Source organism: Mobula birostris, chromosome 25, assembly GCF_030028105.1.
Source record: "Mobula birostris isolate sMobBir1 chromosome 25, sMobBir1.hap1, whole genome shotgun sequence".
NCBI classification, from domain to species: domain Eukaryota; kingdom Metazoa; phylum Chordata; class Chondrichthyes; order Myliobatiformes; family Myliobatidae; genus Mobula; species Mobula birostris.
This window is the reverse complement of record NC_092394.1, coordinates 18,640,017-18,658,926: the sequence shown is the minus strand read 5'-3', so window position 1 is coordinate 18,658,926 and position 18,910 is coordinate 18,640,017. Positions and strand designations below refer to the sequence as shown.

Here is an 18,910-nt window from a genome sequence, read left to right as displayed (position 1 = left end):
TCTCCCCTACATAACCCTCTAGTTTTCTATCATCCATGAGCCTATCTAAGAGCTTCTTAAATATCCCTAATGTATCTGCCTCTAGCACTACCCCGGCACATCGTTCCACAAACCCACCACTCTCTGTGTAAAGAACCTACCTCTGACATCCCCTCTATACCTTCCTCCAATCACCTCAAAATTATGCCATTTCCACCTTGGGAAGATGGGTCAACTTTTTTCTCATAAGACCTGCTCTCCAGTCCGGGCGGCATCCTGGTACAATTCCTCTGCACCCTCTCTAAAGAGGGGCGTAGGGGCGGAGCTTAGGATGATGGTGTTTAACCTTTGCTTGCATCTCTGGAAACATATCTGTTTCTATCTCTGATATCCCTTTCTTTCCCTTTCAAGGTTCTTTTGAAGACCCCGACCTGGAGTTACACGCTGACTTTGGTTCTTTGCGGAAATGGGACCCGCTCTCAGGGCCTCTGGCTGCTTTTTGATATCCCAAGGGCACAGCCTGGGAGACGCGCGCCTTCAGGGTGCCAGATTTTCATGGCTCTGGAGACAGGTTGATTCGAGGCCAGTTTTGGGAATACACAAAAGGTCGGACGCAGCAAGCTGGCTGCTGGCTGTGTGCCCAGGGACCCGAGTACTTTGGGCACAGAGCTCGGAAAAAGCGACGCAACAGACTTTTAACACCATAAACCAGTGAGTTGTTTTGTTATGTCTCCCCTCTCACTGTGAAATGGGGATACCTCGTTTTCCCTTATTAGGGAGAGAGAGCGAGCCTGTGGTATGCCGAATTACTGGGTGAACAAGCAGTCTTTGGGGTACTGCAAGTCTGTGTCTTTATTGATGCATTGCTGCATGCTTGAGAGCTTGGTGGAGGGCACTGATGCTTTTTTTGCTGGTGGGGGAGGCAGGGTCATTGCCTTGCTGCTGCTTCTGCGTGGGAGGGGGGAGATGGGGGCGCTTTGGGGTTCTAACATTTAACTGTCATTCATTCTTTGGGGCACTGCTCTGTTTTTGCGGATGTTTGTGAAAAAAAGCATTTCAGGATGGCCTTTTGGATACATTTCTTTGACATTAAATGTACCAATTGAAACCTAGAAAGCTTCCACATCCTTCTTACAACAAGGTGACCAGAACAGAACACAATATTGAACACAAAGCGTGGTCTAACCGGGGTTTTATGGAGCTGCAACATTTACCTCAGATCGTGAACTCAATCCCCTGACTAAGGAAGGTCAACACACCATACGCCTTCCTAAGCACCCTATCAGCTAGCGATTTGAATAGGTTTTGTATTTGAATGTTTTGTTTCCCTTTCTTCAGCCCTCTAATCACCAAAATACCTCCAGAGGTAGTTTAGTTCAGTATGTGGAATTGGAAACTGGGGTGTATCATCTTGTTGGCCCATTCAGTGCTGTCTATTCATTGCAATCTTATTTATGAGCAAACCAGTCTGTCTGTTCTGAGTGCTTAGAAAGCTTCAAAAGGGTAATACACCATTGAGAACAACAAGTTCAAGCGGAAGGTAGGAAGGCAGCATTTATTATTAAGGACCCTCACCATTTAGGACATGCCCTCTTCTTGTTATTACCATCAGGAAGGAGATACAAGAGCCCAAAGACCCACACTCAACAATTCAGGGACAGCTTTTTACCCTCCGCCATCAGATTTCTGAATGGCCCACATACACTGTTGCACGATTTATTTATTTTCGGAATTCATAAGAATTTTTTTTGTCTTTACACTGCACTCCCAATATGAGAAATTTCACATCATATTCTGCAAGTCAATGATGATAAATCAGATTCTGCTTCGGAAAATTCATTATTCTGCCATCACCTGAACACATTAACAAAGCATTTCTTTCATGTGATGTTTGGAAGGATTTCGGAGTCAGAGATATCACATTGAAAGGGAACCTTCAGCCCACAAGTCTGTGCTGATCACCAACCACCCATTTATAATAATCCTACCTTTCTCTCTCCCCACACCCTCATCAGCACATCAAGTCTGCACTGCCAATCAAGCACCCAACCAAACTTCAATTTATTCCTTACACTTTCCCACTAATGCCTTCAGCAGCTATATTTCTTTCATTTGGAGTTTGAGGAGATTTGGTATGTCACCAAAAACACTCACAGGTTTCTACATTAGTACCGTGGAGAGCATTCTAACTGGATGCATCACCGTCTGGTATGGAGGGGCCAAACTACAGGATCAAAGCTGCAGAGTTGTAATCTTTGTAAGCTCCATCATGGGCACTAACCTTCACAGTACCCAGGACATCTTCAAGGAGTGGTGCCTCAGAAAGGCGGCATCTACAGTTGAGGACCCCCACCACCCAGGACATGCCCTCTACTCGCTGCTACCAACAGGAAGGAGGTACAGAAGCACAGCTTCTTCCCTCTGCCATCTGATTTCTGAATGGACATTGAACCCATGGACACTACCTCACTACGTTTTATTTCCTATTTTTCCCTGCTTTTTTAATTTAATTACTTAATAAATATATTTGAAATTTGTTAACTTTGTGATAGCAGTACAATGGAGTGCATGATAATAGAGAGAAAATATATACTTATATTTACTGTAATTCCATTTCTTCTCTCTACTGTCATGTACTGCATTGTACTGCTGCCGCAAAGTTAACAAATTTCACGACATGTGCTGGTGATATTAAACCTGATTCTGGTTCTTTCATCCTCCAGCACTGCCACCCCTCTCCCTTTTCTATCATAAACAAGAGAAAATCTGCAGATGCTGGAAATCCGAGCAACACACACAAAATGCTGGAGGAACTCAGCGGGCCAGGCAGCATCTATGGAAGAAAGTACAGTCGATGTTTCGGGCCAGGACCCTTAGGTGGGGCTGCTCCTCACCTTTTTTCTCCAGTCCTGCTGAAGGCTCTAGGCCCGAAATGTCGACTGTACTTTTTTCCATGGATGCTGCCTGGCCTGCTGAGTTCCACCAGCGTTTTGGGTGGGGCCCTTTTCTGTCAGTCACTTGAACATCGAGTGGCCAACCTTCCGCACGACTTTGAGAAGCGGTCACGGAGAGAACGTGTGAATTCTACACAGGCAGCACCGCAGGTCTGGATTGAGCCTGTTCTCTTCATGTTGTGAGCCAATGGCTCTGTAGCCATGCCATTATGCCAGCCTCAGATTTCAGCATTTCGTATTCCCAGACAACTTCCCATCCAAACACTATCCAGGCCCGAGTCTGCTTCGCTTCTAAAGTCAGATGAGATTGGGTGTTTTCAGGCCAGTATGGCTGCAGGCAATCCATCTGTTCACAAATTGGCTGCTCGGATATAAATAAAAGATTTCTATTTGTATTTCACAAATTTAAAAAAATATGGAAATTGGCTGATGAGGTGAGGTCATTTCCACCAGCAGTCACCCTGTTGGCTATCGCAGACATCCCATCCTGCAAAAACTCATTTCAGGGAGGTAGACCCCCCGCAACCCCATATCCCCCTCCACCCCCAGTCGACCTCCAAAGGTGTATGTAATACTTTGTTTAGTGATTTTGTCTAATCTGTAAACCAAATTGGGTATATGCAGAAAATGTGACATTATCATGTTTATTCTATTACAACTTTAAGCAAGTCTACAGGGAGTTTGGCCTCATCACATAGGACATCAATAGAGTAGCTCCTTAGCAGCTAGCCAGCTAGTTTAAATAACGTTAGCTATGCTAATGAACGAATGACACCTGTTAAACTCACCTCAACATGTCGTTTACACCTTAACCCATCATGGGTAATAGAAAAGTCACTGTTGCAAACACTGCAGCGAGCAACATTGCCATTATTTTTGAGGCCGACTGTAAAGCCCGCCCACAGAGAAAACTGATAGGTCTACTTAGCACGAAGAGAGACCAATCAGGATGCTCGCTCTTCCTCTCAAAAAAATCAGTTTCCGGGATATTGTATATAATTTCCAGGCATCAGGGAGCCGCTATCAATATGCGGGAGACTCCCGGAACTTCCCGGAAAGGTGGGATGTCTGCTATCAATTCCCCTAACTCCTTTGTTAAGGAACAGCTCCTTGCTGTGAAGATCCCTTGGGCTCAAACAACCTGCTGCCACATCACTTTGTGCAGGTGGTCAGACACAGAGCATCTGCCCTCGAGCCCGGCAGGCAGCATTGATTGACAGTGACAGACAGCACGGTGGCCACCTGGGAATAGGCCCCTCTCTATCGGAAGACTTTGGTGCTATTGTTAGCCAAGTTCAGCAGCTCTGGAAGTTCCCGAGCCAAGATCAGCAAACCTGGCACGGATCGGGCATTGACCTGAAACCTCATCAGTATTTCAATGGGGGGCTGGAACAGCTTGTGTGGGGCACTGGGATGGCCTAATGTGCCGTTTCAACCATCCAGAACACAGGTCAGATATACAAACTGGAAACAGGCCCTTGGGCTCACTGAAACTGTGCCAACTGTCAACCCAGCCATTGACTTTAATCCCACTTTATTCTCAGTAACTCCACCCCAGATTCCTCCACTCACCGACATGCCAGAGGGCCATTTCCATTGGCCAATTAACCTTCCAACCCAAAAGTCCTTGTGATGTGCAAGGAAAACAGAGCACTCAGGGGAAATTCACACGGGCACGGGGAGAACATACAAACTCCACACAGAATGCACCCAAGATCGCGACTGAACCTGGGTCTCCAGCACTGTAAGGCAGTGGCTCCACTAACCAGGCTATTGCATCACCCAAAATTGTAACTTATTATTAAAAACAGTCCGTATATATTCTTAGTGAACACAGCAGGCCAGGCAGCATCTCTAGGAAGAAGTACAGTCGACATTTCGGGCCAAGACCCTTCGTCAGGACTAACTGAAAGAAGAGCTAGTAAGAGTTAGTAACAGTTAGTCCTGACGAAGGGACTCAGCCCGAAACTTTGACTGTACCTCTTCCTCGAGATGCTGCCTGGCTTGCTGCGTTCACCAGCAACTTTGATGTGTGTTGCTTGAAATTCCAGCATCTGCAGATTTCCTCATGTTTACTGAATATATTCTCTCCACTTTCTGGATAAAGAACATTATCCAACAACACTCTTCTGAAAAGCTCTGGTTAACGTATATTATCATCAAGGAGTGTAAAATATATATGTTGTTATAACACTCCAAATAGACAGGGAAGGAAATCATGAATAGCAAAGTGCCAGTGAAGGGTCTCGGCCCGAACCGTTGACTGTTTATTCCTCTCCTTTGAGGCTGCCAGACCTGCTGAGTTCCTCCAGCATTCTGTACGGCTGTTCCTCTGGATTCCCAGCCACTGCAGAATCTTTACTGATTATGAACAGTGGAATGCTGCAGCTTGTTTGATATATGTTTTTGCAGATCCTTGTTACTTTGAAATGATTTGAGAAGAAAACCAGCAACAGTGCATCAGATATACTGCGGGTAGTCCAGCCACCTCTCTGCTGGTTGCCTGTCTGCCTGCCCGATGGATAATTGCCTCTTCACACACACAGCCTGAGCAAAACACAAGAGCAGTGCCAGTTTTTCTAAATCCCCTGCCATGCGTAGTAAGTGTGCAATCCATCTGTTAAATAAAAGCCTTTTGGTCTTGCACGTTGTATACAACTCTGATATCAGTCTGCATCTTTCCTGGACACCCGTCTTTGGAAAAGTACCCTGTGACAGGAGTCACTACAGTAATCATGCAGGGAACTCCAAAGTGAAAGCTATCTGGGAGCACCACATCACAATGGTTATTTGTCAGTCTGTTGTTATTTTTAAGTTTTTTTTTATAAATTCAAATGGTTCCATTTATTATCAGAGAATACAACCTGAACTTCTTAGTCTTCACAGGCATCCACAAAAAACAGAAGAGCCTCAAAAGAATGAATGACAGGAAAACCTCAGAACCACAAAGCCCCCTTTATAGTATTTCTTTATTTTTCCTGTAAATGTCCGCAAGAAAATGAATCTCAAGGTAGTATATGGTGACACTAAAGTACTTTGATTTACTTTGAACATTGAGCAATGGAATAAGATGCCATGTGGCATTTGTGTATGTCAACCCAAACTTCGTCAATGTTTTTTTTTCCAACTTGTTGATCTTTATTTCTTAGTCCCGTACTGTGAAAACTGTGGAGAGCATTAAAATTACCACATCTCTGCTGAGGTAATAAAAATTCAGCTGACCGCCTGGTAATCAGAGATCTGCAGGGCACTTACTCACCAATCTGTGGCCAAGCTAGATAAAGCCTTGCGGTGAGTCAGCCAATAAATTTATGCTCAGGGTGAAGCAAATTGAAGGCAACAGGCCCCCTCCAGGAACTAAGTTGTAGGCAAAGATATCAGGAATATGACTGTGATTTGTCATGTACTGAACATTGAACACGGGACAGTACAGCACAGGAAAGGCCTTTTGACCCACCAAGTCTGCTCCAAACATGGTACTGAATCAAAACCCCTTCCGCCCATACACGATCCATATCCCTTTATTCCCTGCGTATTCATGTGTCTATCCAACAGTCTCCTAAATGCCACCATTGTGGCATGAGGGGTGACCTCATTGAAGCCTAGCGAATGGTGAAAGGCCTCGATAGAGTGGATGTGGAGAGGATGTTTTCTGTGGTGGGAGGGCCTAAGACCAGAGGACACAGCTTCAGCATAGAGGTGCAGCCTTCTAAAATGGAGATGAGGAGGAATTTCTTTAGCCAGAGGGTGGTGAATCTGTGTGGAATTCTTTGCCACAGGCAGCTGTGAAGGCCAAATTTTTATGTATATTTAAGGCAGAGGTTGATGGACTCTTGACTGGTCAGGGCATGAAGGGATTGGGGCTGAAAAGAAAGTTGGATCACCCATGATTGAATGGCAGAGCAGACCCGATGGGCCAAATGGCCTAATTCTGCTCCTGTATCTCATGGTGCTATGGTCCATTGTATCTGCTCTACCACTACCCTTGGCAGCTTATTCCAAGCATCTACCGTGCTGTGGAAAAGAACTGGCTCCACACATCTCCTTTTCCCCACAAACTCATGCCCTCTACAATGATACTCACTCAATAAAAACGGTCAGTAAAAAAGAGAATATTCCAGCCTGAAGACTTCAAATTTACTCTCCCGAGAGATGCGGTGACATAACGGCCAGCTTATTGGACCACGGCCAAACTCAAGAACTGTTAAACACAGAACAGTACAGCACAGTCGATGAGCTCAGACGCTCAATTGATCCTCCATTTATCTTTCATCCATCTGCCTATCTATGAGTCTCATAAGTAGCCCTCTACAACCACCCTTGGCAATGCATTCAAAGCACTTTACCACTCCCTGGGTAAAAACCCTTCCTCTGACAACCCCCCTCCCATTCTTTCCTTCAATCACCTTAAAATTATGCCTTCACTTATTAGCAATTTCTGCCCTGGGAAAAAGGCAGTGGTTGTCCAATCTATCTCTGCCTCTTTTCATATTGCTTCGGAGATGAGATGAAATTCCATCACCGCAGCTCAATGAGTTCTGGAGTTTAAAGGAAATGGCCAGCTGATTGACTGATATCGTTTAGGGAAGAGTTGCTAGCACTGTGTATCCACTGCCTTTTGAAGTGGCTGCCGGACTGTTCAGTTCAGGGACAATTAGGGATGCCAGCCACAAACAGAGAAACATATAACTGAAAGTAATCGCATATATGAGGAAAAGATGATAGACAGTAGCCATATTGGAGCAGACAAGATCAGTCAGAAACACACAATTAATCTGATGCAGCAGAGACGTGGAATATTTTAAATGCAATTGTGTGGTGCAACTGATATCTGAGACTAAGCAGCCCGTCTTAACATCCTCTCTTAATTCAAAGCAGCAGCACTGCCAGGATGAACGAGGCATCACCTGGACAGAAGCGAGCTCAGCAAGTGAAGCTGCCGACACTGTTGCAACTTTGCAGAAAACCCAACTCATGCTGCAGTTTTGCAGTCAACCTCTGAATCGTTCCGCAATCATCAGGCCTCTGCCCCGCTTGGTTAAAATCAGAGGTCAGATCCTTGTGGCAAATCAAGGATACAAATAAATGAGTGTAAAAGCTTGGAGCCAAATAGAAACTCAGCATTGCTTTATTCTGCAAGCAATGTAAATGTCCGCCCATGATTCACATGGACAGTAGAAACGGTCAGCCAGTGCTGCACTGAATGAGTAGTTCTGAAAGCAGCGAATCAATTATTATTAGAACTTAAATTTGTTTATTATTGTCACAGGTACTGAGATGCCAAAGCTCAAAGTAAATTTATTATCAAAGCACATATACAGTATGTCACCCTGAGATTCATTTTCTTGCAGGCATTCACAGAACAAAGAGCTGTAGGACAGCACGATAGTGTAGTGGTTAGCGCAATGTTTTACAGTATCAGCGACCCGGGTTCAATTCCCGGCACTGCCTGTAAGGAGTTTGTATGCTCTCCATGTGACTGTGTGGGTTTCCTCCAGGTGCCCTGGTTTCCTCCCACAGCCCAAAGACTTGGTAGGTTGGTTGGTCATTGAAAATTGTCCCGTGATTAGGCTGAGGTTAAATCAGGGGTTGCTGGGCAGCACGGCTCGAAAGGGCAGAAGGGCCTATTCCACGCTGTACCTCAATAAATAAATACAATACAATCAATGCAAAAAACAAAGACTGACAAACGACCAATGTGCAAAAAACAAACTGTGCAAATAATAAAGCAGATAATAATAAATAAATGAGATACAATTAAAAATAAAAAGGTCATTGAAAAATAAAATATATTGAAGTAGTACTAGGGAAAGCCATTGGCAGAATGCAGAATAGGGCGTTACAGTTTTAGAATGATTTCCACGCCTTGACTTAACCTTTGAACTGGGCTTGGTCAGGAAATTCTGATTAAGGAGGAGATCTCTCCATTTGGTCAGATATTACCCCATCCACTGCAGTTAAGTAGTTTGGACAGAAGTTTCACCTAGTGTCCATGATGCTTTGTGTATGAGCTGGTTGAGGTATCCAGACAGAACACAAATGACTTTCTAAGGCTCAGGCACACCCCAGTTCCACATTATTGCTCAGTTCCCATGGTTGTGGATGATTTCACCTCAGCATTTGATAGAAAGAGATCAAGCCCAAATGATGAGTGATCAGAAAAGGAATCAGGTTTATTACGACCGACATCCGTCGTGAAATTTGTTGTTTTGCATCAACACTATAGTGAAATACATAAACAAAATTATAATTCATTGTTACAATCAGAAATATATAAAAATAAATATTGCAAAAAGGGACCAAAATAGTGAGCAGTGCTCATGGTTCTTGGACCGTTCAGAAATCTGATGGCGGAGGGGAAGAAGCCGTTCCTAAAATGCTGCCGTACCTCCTCCCTGATGGTAGCAATGAGAAATGGGCATGCCCTGGGTGCTGAGTATCTTTAATGGTGGAAGCTCCTTCTTGAGGCATGGCATATTAAATATATCCTTGGTGGTCAGAAGTTTTTAATGATCCTGTGCATTGGAATGAATTACCATCACCCCAAACCCAAGGAGATCTACTCCCTCCAGTTCCCATTGTATGAATGGGAGTTTTCTCCAATTACGTTCATCTCAGCGTCACTCTATTCAACAGGCGTCAAGCTTCTGAGTACTGGTTGAATCCTACAATTCCCTATCCCTCAGTGCGGCACAAGTGTTTGCAATGAATTATTATTATTAAGTCGATCTAGAGCTTTAAAGGTTGGTAATTGCAGTCATCTAACCGGGCACTTCACTCAGCTGGACGCTGAGGTGCTTCCCAGCTGGACGCTGAGGTGCTTCCCAGCATCTTTAAAACTGATTTCATTTCAAAGGGTGTCACAGAGAATTTCTAACAATGCTAAACTGGGCTGGGGGAAAGGGTTGGTGGGGGGTGGAGCAAGAGGGAGAAAGAGCTTTCTTTCTGAAACCAGACACAATGCAAGGCTGACGTCCTCACCTTGCAATGTGAACTCATGACAGGTGATTAATTCTAGTCGGAAAAATGTTTTGGGATAAACAGATCAGAGATGAAGAAGCCAGACAAAGGTTCAGACCCTCAGGATTGAAAAGGCGGCGTTGGTGGGGGTGGTGCAGCTTTGTGTCTGTTCGCTGGTTCGCAGCACCTGAAATGCCAGGCCCCTCACTGGCTCTTTGCGGTTGGGGAGGGAGGAGCCTTCCCTACAAGAAGATGCGTCCAGTCCAGAAGCCTCAGCCACATGGTGCCTGCTGCTCATTAAAAATAGAATTATATTTGAGCACGGCTTTCTACTGATCTGTACCACACCATATGGGGCTTGCAGGGTGTTAGGGAGTACCCTGGAGTTATGTGAATGTAGCACACATTAACTTAAGCAAGAACTGTCCTCAGTTTTTATAGTAAGTTGAAAGAGCCCACAGAATAAGAGATATATAGTTTGCAAAATGGTGTCCATTTGCATATGTATCAGCCAAACATTAGGATATTGGGGTTGTGTTAATTGGTCTGTATCAAATCAGGCCACATGGGCTAAGTTATTTTGCAGCATTATGACTTGAGTTTAAGCTGACTGACCAGATGGATGTTGTTATTTAACATATTGAATGTGGTCAGGGTAGAGACACGCGTACTCAGAGACAGCCCTGACAATATTAATTTTGGGTGTCTGGCTCTCTGTCTTCAGAAGCTTTTAGCCTATTTGAGTGAACTACTTAGTTATAAAGGAGTGTGAACATTCAGAGGTATCTCCCACTCTAGATATATAATTCAAAGGAAGCATAATGAACCCAAAATATTGAAGCAAACAATGTCATTGTAACTACTGAAATTGTATTGAATCACCTACTTTGATCTTAAGGGTACAAAAATGTGATACACTTTTGGGTTTGTCAGCCTCCGCTGAGAGTGTCTCCATGAGGATATCTGTTTGACCTCATGAGGACGGTTGCGGAGTGGCGTGTATGGGCCAAATGGAGGCGGCGGGGTCCGAGTCCGAGAGCGGGGAATAAGCCAATGTTTAGCCATTGCAGGAGCAGACATGGAGGCGAATTGATGCAAGCAGAAGTGAGGCCTGAGAGTGAGGAAGGACCCAAGGTTTGATCAATTTAAGCACTGAGCTGGGTTGAGGCGACGGGGCCAGGGCCCAAGATCATATTGAACCGGCAGGGTCTGGGTCAGAGAGCGAGGAATGACCCAAGGTTTGAATAATTTAGGGGCTGGAGGCAAGGGACTCAGTTCAGCTCGCTGCTTCGCGAGGTCTACTCATCTCTGTGCTGAACTGAGGCTGTGGTTTGCTCTTGAATCAGCTACAGTGATGCCTGGCTTCGTGCCTGTGGACTCACTTTCCTGAATTTCAGTCCTGAATGCTGTTTGCTTACTTTTATTGTTTGCACGAATTGTTTCTCTGCACATTGAGTGTTAGACAGTCTTCCTTTTTTAAAATGGGTTCTTTCGGGTTTCTTTGTTTTGTGGCTGCCTGTAAGGAGACAAACCTCAAGGTTGTATAAAGTATTCATACGTTGATAGATAAATAAATAAGCTTTGAATAAAGATTTCTATATCATCAGTTTCAGTGTCTCTCCTGTGACTTCAGATCATAGTCACAACATGGCACCGAGTGATTAAACGGTATTCACTTGGAGAAGGGGACAGGAAGCACCTCACATCAGCTGCCTCTCCCAGCCAGATTCCAAAATGTTTAGGCAATACTTAGAACTGAATAAGTAAAGGATCATTTAGCTCAAGTCTACTCAACTTAACCCCTGCTTTCTTCAGTAGCTCCTTACTGTCTACCTGCACTGTACTTCCACTGTAAATATAACACTATATTCTGCATTCTGTAACGCACACAGATTGCTGGAGGAACTCAGCAGGTCAGGCAGCATCTATGGAAAGTCGATGTTTCGGGCCAAGGCCCCTCATCAGGACGGGAAAGGAAGGGGTTAAGAAGCCAGAATAAGAAGGTGGGGAGAGTGGAAGGGGTTACAAGCTGGAAGGTGATAGGTGAAGCCAGGTGAATTGGAAGGGAGGTGGGTGGAGAAGGGGGATAAAGTGAGAAGCAAGCTGGAAGGTAATAGATGCAGAAGGTAAAGGAATCTGATAGGAGAGGAGAGGGGACCAGGGGAGAAAGGGAAAGAGGTGGGGCACCAAAGGAAGGTGATAGGCAAGTGATACAGCAGAAGCGAAGCGGTAAGGTGGGAGCCAGGCCAGGGAATGAAAGAACGAAAGGAGTTGGGAGAGATTTCTGCACTCTGTTACTGCTTTTTCCTTATAACTACCTCATTGTACTTATATATTGAAATTATCTATATGCATGGCATGTAAAAATAGGTTTCAAACTGTATCTTGATACACATGAGAATAACATACCAATTTACTAATTACTTCTCACTTCTATAGCCCTAATGTAAGGCCCAAGAGAGAATAACTCCATTTCTCTCCACAAATCCCATAATATTCCCAACCTATGGAATACTTCTAGCTTTTTCCGAGGGTTTTTTTTTCAGATTTCCAACATCTGCGGTATTTGGTCTGAGACAAGTTACTTCAGTTAACCCACGAGCACGCATGATATCCTGTGCCGGAACCTGGCATTCTGATTCGTATCGAAAAATATCTCGGCCCATCACTTGCTCACACTGGATTATGGAATGGACGGAGGAGGACGGTTCATAAGGTTAGTTCCTCACACCTGTACACTTGTGTTAAATGGCCTTTAGTCCAATCATTCAAGGAACACAAAGTGGCTCTTTCTGACTCTGAATGAGCACATAGACCAAGGGAAAATAGAAGGATCAGTGAAAGGAAGGAACGCAGTATTTAATTTAGATGGAAAAAGCACCATTAAGCCAACATTGGACAATAAATAAAGCCCTCCTATGAACTGAGTCTGCTTCCCAATCCACCACTGGCATCATTTCAGCCGCAGGAGGTCATTACCACAGAGAGTTACAGAAGCCACCTCTCCAGGCAGTTACCACAAAACAAAGGCAGGATTGTACTAATCTGCTTGATGTGAAAGGGAGGGAAGATGATCTGCCGCTTCCTCCTTTGTACAATTCACTTTCAGCGTGAACAGTGGCACCCAGAACCGGGGGGGGGGGGGGGGGGGGGGGTCACTCGCTCACTCACATGGAAAGCAAAGGCCTTGACCGAGGAGAGCTGCAAGAACAAAAAAAAGCAGGCCCAGAACCCTGATCACTTCTTTAAATAAAGCTGTCTGTTCTTCAAGAGTCAAGGAGAGGGCTGCTCTCGCTCACTGAGGATCTCTGTCAGAATGAGCATTTGGAATCTGAAAAGGGCTGCTGGCAGCGGGAAGGATTTTATTTAAACTCTGACATGATGGCTTTATTTATGCTGTTTCTGGAAAGTTCCTGCATCGCACGCTTATCCGATTTTGGACACCGATGGAGGATTAGTTTCTTGCCCAAAATATCCAGTGCTCACAATGCACCTTTTGATGCATTCAGTTGCATTGAATGAATATGGGTCTGACCAGCGCTGGACTGGTGGAACTCAGAACTGTTCTGTGTTTTAGTACATCTAAGATCCTGTAAATGCCTGAGAGAAAATTAATCTCAAGGTAATATATGATACGTACTTTGATAATAAAATGTCTTTGAACTTTGAACTTGAAAGATAGGTGCAACACTCACAAAATTCAGCAGGTCAGGCAGCACCTATGAAGAGGAATAAACAGTTGATATTTTGGGGTGAGATACTTCATTAGGCCTGCTGTTGTCTTCCCCCGGCATTTTGTGTATGTGTGTTGGTCTGGATTTTTAGCATCTGCTGGACCTCTTGTGTTAAAGTTAGGTGCAGTCCACTTTCCAGCTGTACGGTGCTTAATCCACAAAAGGTGCCAGTGGGGATGTTAATGGTTGGATGGGATTGTAGGTGGGGTGGTTAAAGAAAGAATCGCTGACAACACCATAATGCTGGGAATCTTCACACCAAGCAGCAACATACACAGAGCCTATTCTGATGAGAAACACCCTGTGCTTTCTGGAGTGGAGGTCTGGTATCTATTCCAGCCAAAAGCAAGAAAAATCAGTCACGAGTTGGACATATTTTTAAATTCAGAAAAGGACATCAGAAGCTGAATAATCCTACCAGACTGAAGAGCAAGATAATGGGACTTGTATGGAAGTATGGAAATAACTGGAATAGATTTTATGGCTCAAATAATTTCCTACTATGTTTAATGAGAATTATGAACGCCCAGCAGCTTTTTGTGTTTAGAAGCTGCCAGTCTCCCTTGGGTACTTTAATGGAGGAGAGGTCTTGACTCATAAGGCCAGAAGATGTAGGAGCAGAATTAGGCCATTCGGCCTATCGAGTTTGCTCAGCCATTCCATCATTGCTGATATATTTTCCCTCTCGACCCCATTCTCCTGTCTTCTCCCCAGAACATTAAGTGCCCCTACTAATCAAGAACTATCAACCTCCATTATAAATATACCCAATGACTTGGCCTCCATGGTCATCTGCGACAATGAATTTCACAGATTTATTACCTTCTGGCTAAAGAAATTCCTCCTCATCTCTGTTCTAAAGGGACGTCCTTCTATTCTGAGCCTGTGCCCTGTGGTCCTAGACTCTCCCGCTATTAGAAACATCCTCTCCATATCCACTCTGTCTATCTATCTGTAGTGCACTGGAACTGGAAATGGTTTATTATTGTCACATGTAATGAGATACAGTCAAAAGCTTGTCTTGCATTCTGTTCATACAGGCGAGATCTTTACACAGTACATTGGGTGAGTAGAAGGTAGACAATAACAGAATGCAGAACTAAGTGTAACAGTTATGGAGCAACACACGTGTCTGATGTCTGTGTCCTGATGGAGGATCCCATCCTGAAATGTCAGCTGTTCATTTCCCTCTGTAAATGCTGCCTGACCTGCTGAACTCCTCCAGCATTTTTTTTTGTGTGTGTTGCTCAAGATCTCCAGCCTCTGCAGAATCTGATGAGTCTCTGTAGCAGTTACCGAGAAAGTGCAGCGCGGGTAGACAATACAGCACAAGATGACACCAGGGTAGATTGTGAGCTCAGCATCTGGAAGGAGGGGATTCAGGTGGGAGGAGAGTGGGATTGGTATCAATATCTGAGGCTGTCTTTGATGTGGACAGTAACTGCCATCAAATAACCTTCCACACCCACCTGACTGAATAACAGGTTAGAAAAGCCTGGAGTACAGAAATCAATAAAATCGGTTTTCCACTACTCAAAATCTTGCAGAACAACTCTGTTACAACATGGTCTCTAAATAGTTTGCAGATTGAACAGCTGGTTAAATGGCACCGTAAGGACAACCTGTCACTCAACAGCAGCAAAATCAAAGAGCTGATTGTTTTCCACAGGAAGAAGAAGCTGGAGGCCCATGACCATTGGTCAGGAGGGGCAGGAGGGACAGGAGTCTTAGGTCCCACAAAACCAGGTTCAGGAATGGTTATCACCTTTCAACCATCAGGCTCCTGACCAGTGTGGAAAACTTCACTCACCTCAGCTCTGAACAGATTACTAAACACAACCTATGACCTCACTTTCAAGGACTCTACAATTCAGTATCATTTATTTCCTTTTTTTACACAATTTGTTTTCTTTTGCTTTGGTTCTGTGTCAGTCTTTGTTATTTGTATTTTTTCATAAATTCTATTGTGTTTCTTAATTTTCCTCTAAGTGCCTGCAAGAAAACAATCCTCCAGGTAGTATATAAGATCATAAGACATAGGAGCAGAATTAGGCCATTTGGCCCATCAAGTCTGCCCTGTCAGATGGTGGCATATAGGTACTTTTTGATAATAAACTTACTTTGAACTTTGCCCAACACAGACCCTATCCATGTCTGCTGTGACAAGAAGTAGAGAAAAGTTCATTCAACCACTTCTGTTTAATTTCTAACTTATTCCTATCAGCGGAATAAGCAGACGTTTCCTTTCTGCACAGAACAGTCTTTGTGTGCAGAGTGCTGGAAAAGAATACCAAAACTCAGCGTGTTCACCAGAGATCTGAAATGGAAGGTCAGTTCCATCATTCATGCTCCGAGATATTTTTTTTTGCCGTCAGCTCATGTTCCCTACAATCTGCGGCTGGGTGGCAAACTGCTGCTGCATTTACCGAAAGCAATTGTGGCCTTTTCCTGTTGAAGTGTAACAGAAACGCGATTGTCCCCAGTGACTGAAGAGGAACCAAGACATGCACTGGAGGCCGGGAGAGGAAGTATGGGGAAAGGTTGTGTTTGATGTAAAAACAAAGCAGAAACAAAAAAAAAATCATCTCATTCATCCTGTGTCACCACAGAACGGACACTGGAAAGAGTGTGAAAATGACACGAGGCTTTCATGCATCAGCACACATCCCTGACAGTTCAGTGATTTAAACACGGAAAACAATGATCCTGACTACTTTTCTTTTCCTTCCCGCCCCCCACGTCTCCTAAATACTCCAACCCCTGCAGACAGCAGGTACTATCGTCAAAATTTTACTTCAACACTACCTTCCATTCTATCGCTGACTCTCAGTTTTATTTTGCCAAACTGTGGCAGTCATGGAGTACTGTGCCGCCGCAGGAGATGTGCCGAGCCAGCACTGCCTCCTGGTTTCGAGTGGGGTGTTAAACTCACGGTCTGTATCAGGCTCGATAGGTGTGAAAGATCCCATGGCCCTTTTACAAACAAGTGTAAACATTTGCTGTCACGTCCCTGCTAATACTTATCCCTTAGTCTTCTTCGGCAAAACAAAGTATCATGAGGGGCATCGATAGGGTGAGTGCACTCAGCTTTTTCTCCCCTTGGAGGGGGAACTAGAAGCTGGAGGGCATAGCTTAACTGAGAAGTGAAAGACTTAAAAGGATTAGGAGGGGCAACTTCTCCAGGTCAGGTAATAAGCTGATACCACTTCAGAAACCATAGATAGGAGGGGTTTAGAGGGATATGAACTGAATGGAGGCAAGTGGGACTCGCTTGGTGGGTATCATGATTGGCATGGACGATCTGGGATGACGGGCCTTACTCATCGACTCTGCGCTTACAATCACACTTTCTTTTATGGGAGTTTGCTGTGTACAGGCTGGCCAACTTCTGACAGTGATTATAGTTCATAAGTATTTCAATGGCTGCACTTGGCCTTGTGACACCCTAATGGAGGTGTCAGAGGCCCTCTCCAAGGCTTACTCTGACCTCCTCAATAGAAGTGATTATAACATTGATACCCTTGTTTCCCTGTTTACAATGTTTTCTGTTTTTAGTTACACATTTTCAGCATCTCCATCATTCGGCTGTGTCGATAGTGGCTGTATTCAGGCAAGGCAAGTTTGCCTCAATTTAGAGTTATATCCCCAGCAAACAGCGACACATGGAAGGCGCAAGTACGCATTACACTGTGCGCAGTTCTGGCAGCCCATTACAGGAAGGGTGGGGAGGCTTTGGAAAGGGTGCAGAAGAGGTTTGTGAGGATGCTGCGTGGAACAGAGGATATGAGCTGGGAGAGGTTGGGCAAACTTGGCTTGCTTCCTCTGGAGTGTCAGTGGCCAAGGGGAAACCTGACAGAAATCTATAAACCGATGAGAAGCTTAGATAAAGTTAGGCAGTCAGATAATTTCTCCCAGGGTAGAAGTACCAAATACTATAGAGGACATTATAGTTCAGGGGAGAGTGGGAAAATTTAAAGGAGATGTGCGGACAAGTTTTATTTTACACACAGTGAGTGGTAGATGCCTGGATCTGCCTGCCAGAGGTAGTAGTGGAAACAGATGCAACAGTGGCATTTAACAGGCTTTAAGATAGACACATGAATATTCAGGGTGGCCGGATATGGATCATGTACAGGCAGAAGAGATTTTGTTTAATTTAGCATTTTGTGATGCACAAACATCGTGAGCTGAAAGCCTGTTTCTGTTCTGTACTGTTTTCTGCCTCATGTGTACCAGGTTTGGAGCTGATCAATTTAATCTCTCTGTAAGAATCCACTCAGTGAACACATCACAATCTGGTAGCCTGCACTGCCAGCGTTTCGCAAACTCACTGCTGCAGTGGGAAGGAAATATTAAAAAAAAGAGTTGGTCTCCACGACACTTCAAAGCTAATGAAAATTAGAATTGACACGGCAGGGAACAGTAAGACTTATTGTCTGGACAATAAAGGGGGAAGTTTTTTTAATAAAAAATCCAGCTAGAGTGGATTACAGTCTAAATATATCTTCTAGTATCTGTGGAAATGAAACTACATCTAATATCAAGATATTGATGAAATGCAGTAGAGTAAAATGACAGAACATCTGTATTAAAAGAACTGGAGGAGAGAGGAGAAGGTTCACATTTCCCTCTGTTTCAGTTTGCATTGGGATTTTGCTGCCAGCTCGGAGGGGAAGAGAGGAAGCAATGGTGTATTCAAGCGTCAATTGACAAATAGTGACATTCTTTGTGCCAATTCCTCCATCTACCAACTGAATGAAAGAAAAGCGATTGGATCCCTTTGGCAGAAAGACTGGGTGAATGCAGGCAACTTAGTGAGCGTAGAATAAGCACCCTCTTCAGTCTTTGCAAAACCACAGACAAATGGTCATTTCTGCAGCCAACTCAATCTTCGGCGAGAGAAAAGAGTAAAAACAAACTAAGCTTGATTCTTTCGCCAAGAGTCAGATGTCACTTACTGAATCTGTAACAGAACTGAATATAGAACAAACAGTGGGGCATTGTGGAGCGGATCACTGTAGGAAGGCTCAATCATAACTGCCATTGCATAGATTTGATGGGCAAATTGAATTTATGGAACAGTGTGTAACACTCCGAAGAAATGCAACTGCTGTATGCTGTCTAATGGAATCTGACAAGGCAACATGGAATGACAAGGAATGTCACATTAAATTAAGTGAAAAGAACTACCAGTTTAAAAAAAAATTCATCTCACAATTTCTATTCAAACCAGCTCAGTTATTCTTTTATTATTGCAGTCAGAAACATCAGAAAATTGCTGAC

At 44.2% G+C, this 18,910-nt stretch overlaps 1 protein-coding gene across 1 annotated transcript in view; it reads right to left on the bottom strand.

Moving 5' to 3' along the window:
* The window catches only part of LOC140187893 (TNF receptor-associated factor 4-like), a 122,907-nt gene that overhangs the window by 13,234 nt on the left and 90,763 nt on the right, over positions 1-18,910 (bottom strand). The window lies entirely within an intron of this gene.